Genomic DNA, 5,496 nt, shown 5'->3' on the forward strand with positions numbered 1-5,496 from the left:
CCTAAGCACAGGGCTATTGCTCATCTCAACAGATGCCAGGGCATGTCAAGACTGAGGACAGAAGCCCTCTCCTACTGACCCAGAACTCAGCTTATTCTGGAAAAAAGGAGATAGTGGATAACGCCTAGAATTATTTGCATTCTTTTTCTGTGAGTTTCTCAGGGCTTAGGGCTGGGAGAAGTCAAAAAAGACTTCTGGAAGGAGGATATAACTCCCAAGATATTGAAGGAAAGTGATCAAGTTAGATAAAGAGAATGAGGAAGGCAGGGATAGGCCAAGGGAGCAGCATAAGCTATCTTTGCTTGGCGTGGAAGCAGGAAATTGTATGCTGGAGGCTGGCCCGGGCACCATTAGCAAATTGGTAATGTGATGGCCAAGAGTTAGAAGTTATATTAGAGATAAGGCTAGAGAAGTGAGTAGAGGTCAGGTGAAGGGGGACTCTTACGACTTATAAAAGGGGCTAAGGTAATAGGAAGGCATTGACAGACCCTCAAGGAGTGAGATGGTCAGATTTTCAGCACTGTGCGTTTGGATGTGAGGGTTTCCTCTGGATATTTACTGCTCCCTAACAAAACTTAGTGACTGAAAATAACAAACAGTTTACTATATCTCACAATTTCATGGGTGAGAAATTTCAGCAAGACTCAGCAAGGCAGATTTTCTGCTCTATGTGGCCCTGATTGGCATCACAATAATATTTGCCTTGCAGCTGATACAGTTTGAAGGTTCTAAGGTGGCTTCATTCACATGCCTCGTGCCAGGACATGTGCCTGGTGCCTGGTCTCTCTCCATGTCACTCTCACCATGTGACATATGGTCTCCATATGGTCTAAGAAGGCAGGGGGACTTATAATGACAGCTTAGGATTTCCAGAGACCAAAGTGAAAGCTCCTCTAAAAGGCTAGCCAACTGGCATACTGTCACTTTCTCTGCACTCTATTGAATAATCAGTGCAGTACTCAAGCCTATGTAAGTGAGGGAGGAAGGGAATAGACCTCATCTTCCACAGATGATTATTAAAAAATTTGTGGCCATCTTTAACCCACCACAGTCTGAGGATGTGAGATTGGAGGTAGAGAAGAGTGCAGAGTTCCTATAATCCCCAGTTCCTGAAGTATTTGTGCAGGAATATTCCCAGAATGGGCTTCCCAATCAGTCATAAAGAATCCACCTGCAGTGCAGGAGCCTCAGGAGACAGGGGTTCAATCCCTGGGTTGGAAAGATCCCCTGGAGGAGGGCATGGCAACCCGCTCCAGTATTCTTGCCTAGAGAGTCCCATGGACAGAGGAGTCTGGTGGGCTACAGTCCATGGATTCAGGTCGCAAAGGGTCAGACAAGACTGAAGCAATTTGACATGCATGTATTCCCAGAATGCTCTTACATAGAAAGCTCTCTTACTTTAGTATAATTGATGATTTATTTAATCCCTCTTTCTCTCATTAAATTTTGAGGGAAGAAAAATATGTGTCTTGTATAGATCTCAATCTGAGTGTCTAATACATAGTTGATACTCAATAAACATTTATGGAAAAAATAAACTGAATAAATTGAAATGATTGAGAGCCCCTTAATTTCTGGGTGTTTAGGACACCAGAGCAGCCTCCTGTTTGATATAATTTCTTCACCAGATACAGATCTTCTTATTGACTTAAGGACTGCTTGAACTGAATATATAAAAATAACACTCACTATGAACATTTACATGAAGAACTTTCAGCTTTTGCTGGCTGTATGAGTCTTCTAATGCGGTATCCCATCAGCCTCTAATGGAGGCAGGGCTTTTGTCAGAGGCTCTGGAGGGCAAGGAGGGCAGAAGAGTGGCCTCCTTCACATTTACCTGGGAGTCTCCACATGCCTTCTCTAGGAACCTCGGGAGTACTTGGCACTTAACAGTTCCTCCCCTAAACCTTCAGGCCCCAAGTTGCCCACAGCTGATGCAGCATTGATTGCAGGATACCAGCAGCATTCTTGGAGCATTGCATCCTGATTGCAGGATACCAATCTGAGGATCTCCAAGTAGCTGAGTCATACTGGGTATCATGGCCACCAGGGCAGGTCCCAGGGGACCAGACTGGTAGGTTGCATTGCCCACAGGCAAGGTGTCCACACAGCAGGGTCCTTGTCTCCAAGCCCCAGCAGCAGAAGGTTGAGCAGTCCTTCCTGGCTCAGCAGGGCCCCACATAGGGCCATGCTATGTTGGAGCAAGTGTCCCAAGAGCCCATAAGTACAGGCCCGCACAGAATTCTACTAAAAACTTAGCATCTTCAAACAACATGCATTTATCTCACAGTTTCTGTGGGTCAGGATTCCAAGCACAGCTTGACTGGATTCTCTCCCTTGGGTCTCCAAAGGCCGTGATCAAGTTGTTGGCTGGGGATGCTGTCTCATTTGGGGTTTGACTGGGGCAGGATCTGCTTTTGTTGGCAGAACTCAGTTCCTTGAGGTTGTAAGACTGAAGGCTTCAGTTTTGTACTAACAGTTGGCCAGAAGCCAGCCTCTGTTCCTTGACACACAGATCTCTCTATGTGGTAGCTTGTTCATCAAAGCTGGCAAGGGAGAAAGAAAGAGTCTCCTCACAAGATGAGCACTATAATCTCATGTAATATAGAGGCCATGACATGGAAATTTGATTTTTCAAAGCTACGATGAAGAGACTCTTGTAAGATGGCACTAAAATCTATGCAACATAGTCACACATATCCCTTTACACTCCTGGGAAGAAAATCACATGAAGAGCACTGGAAAGCAACAGGTCAGAGAGTTCACCCCACGAGTCTGCTTACCATGTTGCTTATAGCAACATTATGATTCTCATAAGATGAAATATGAGGTAGATTAGCTTTCTTTCCAGTGTAATTGGACTCTGAAACAGAATTCCACTTGTTATTTGTCAATCATGGAAAATGACCAACCCCTAAAATTCTAAAGAAAAATCAGGACAGACAGTTTTCAGAACATTCCAGTTATCTCAGAAAGTAGTGTTATTTAATTTTTGCCTTTTCATCAGGCACTGCCATCTTCCCTTGGGGAGACAGACGTGCATTTGCCTAAGCCACAATTTAATGCAATTAGTATCATATCTTTATCCAAATGCTAGCCAAGGGGCTGGAAATTCTTACCCATACAAGCCCACAAAGCACATATTTTTAAACATTCATGTTGGTACTTTCTCACCTATCTAGTTTTAGTATAAGTATCAGACTTGGAGCTAAGGAATGTATTTTGCAACTGAGGAGGATTCCTTCAAACAAGGGCCAACAAAGGAGAGCCCCTTCTTCTGCAGGAGTGGTCAGAGTAAGCAAAAAGAAAATCTGCTCCAACTCCTCAGGATGGTGTTCTGAAAGCAGTCTGGGCCATCCCAAAGCTGTGGTCCCAATACCTGACTTCTTTATCCTATATGCATGTCTAGGAACAGTATGAACCTAACTGCTACTCATTCCTGCATTAGCCTTTCCTTCTCTGGAGCCAAACTCCCTGTGAAAAAGGTAATACAACATTATTGACCAGCACTGGGCCATTTGACAGGGTTTTCCAGAAATCCAGAATTACCAGAAGCTAGACTCCCTCTGCTTCAATTTGTGTTGTGTGACCTTTTGACAGAGTGGTACTTATTTCATTTCAAACTCTCTTGCTTTACTATAGTTATTCATTAAAATGAAATCAAATAAGAAATAACATTAAGATGTTTCTGCTAACATCTCAATTTTAAAATGACAGTCATAAAACTCTGGTATTACAAGTCTAAATATGGTCACCAATAATATAAGTGGCCTTCCAGTAACTAGAAGGGAGGAGGAGGGGCTTTTTGAAGTTCTGGTCATGTTCTGGTTCTTGATCTAGGTGCAAGTTATGTGGCTGTGTTCAGTTTGTGAACATTTTTCAAACTGTACTCTTATAGTATGCTCATTTTTCTGAATATACATTATTCTTAAGTAATATTTTAAGTGTTTAAGCCATTTTGAGTTGATCTTTGTGTATATTGTGAGGATGTGTTCTAACTTCATTGATTTACATGTAGCTGTTCAACTTTACTGTCTGAGCCATTACAGAAGCCCAGACTTTCCCAGCACCACTTGCTGAAGAGACAGTCTCATCTTCATTGTATTAATATATTCTGGCCTCCTTTGCCAAAGATTAATTGACTGTAGGTGTGTGGGTTTATTTCTGGGCTCTCTACTCTGTTCCAACGATCCATATGTCCGTTTTTATGCCAATACCATGCTGTTTTCATTACAGTAGCTTTGTATTCAGTAGTATTTTTGAAATGGAGACGTAATGTTGCTAAGTTTTGTTGCCATAAAATGAATTTTTCCTGTTTTCTAGTTTAGAAATTTACTTACAACTTGATTTAGGTTCATATTTCATTACAAACTTCTTTTATTAAGTGGATTACAATGTGCCTTAAATAGCTTCATTTTGAAACATATATTAATTAATTACTTTTAATTCTTTTCAGTGAATTAGATGCTATTAAGTTCCAAATAGGTTGGGTCATGGTGGAGAGGTCTGACGGAATGTGGTCCACGGGAGAAGGGAATGGCAAACCACTTCAGTATTTTTGCCTTGAGAACCCCATGAACAGTATGAGAAGGCAAAATGATAGGATAATGAAAGAGGAACTCCCCAGGTCGGTAGGTGCCCAATATGCTACTGGAGATCAGTGGAGAAATAACTCCAGAAAGAATGAACGGATGGAGCCAAAGCAAAAACAATACCCAGTTGTGGATGGGACTGGTGATAGAAGCAAGGTCCAATGCTGTAAAGAGCAATATTGCATAACAGTTGCAATATTAGGAATGTTAGGTTCATGAATCAAGGCAAGTTGGAAGTGGTCAAACAGGAGCTGGCAAGAGTGAATGTCGACATTCTAGGAATCAGTGAACTAAAATGGACTGGAATGGGTGACTTTGACTCATATGACCATTATATCTACTACTGTGGGCAGGAATCCCTTAGAAGAAATGGAGTAGCCATCACAGTCAACAAAAGAGTTCGAAATGCAGTACTTGGATGCAATCTCAAAAATGACAGAATGATCTCTGATCGTTTCCAAGGCAAGCCATTCAATATCACGGTAATCCAAGCCTATGCCCCAACTAGTAATGCTGAAGAAGCTGAAGTTGAACGGTTCTGTGAAGACCTACAAGACCTTTTAGAACTAACACCCAAAAAAGATGTCCTTTTCATTATAGGGGACTGGAATGCAAAAGTAGGAAGTCAAGAAACACCTGGAGTAACAGGCAAATTTGGCCTTGGAGGACGGAATGAAGCAGGGCAAAGGCTAATAGAGTTTTGCCAAGAGATCACTTGTCATAGCAAACACCCTCTTCCAACAACACAAGAGAAGACTTCTACATGTGGACATCACCAGATGTCAACACCAAAATCAGACTGATTATATTCTTTGCAGCCAAAGACCGAGAAGCTCTATACAGTCAGCAAAAACAAGACCGGGAGCTGACTGTGGCTCAGACCATGAACTCCTTATGCCAAATT

This window comes from Cervus canadensis, chromosome 16 (genome assembly GCF_019320065.1).
Source record: "Cervus canadensis isolate Bull #8, Minnesota chromosome 16, ASM1932006v1, whole genome shotgun sequence".
NCBI classification, from domain to species: Eukaryota; Metazoa; Chordata; class Mammalia; order Artiodactyla; family Cervidae; genus Cervus; species Cervus canadensis.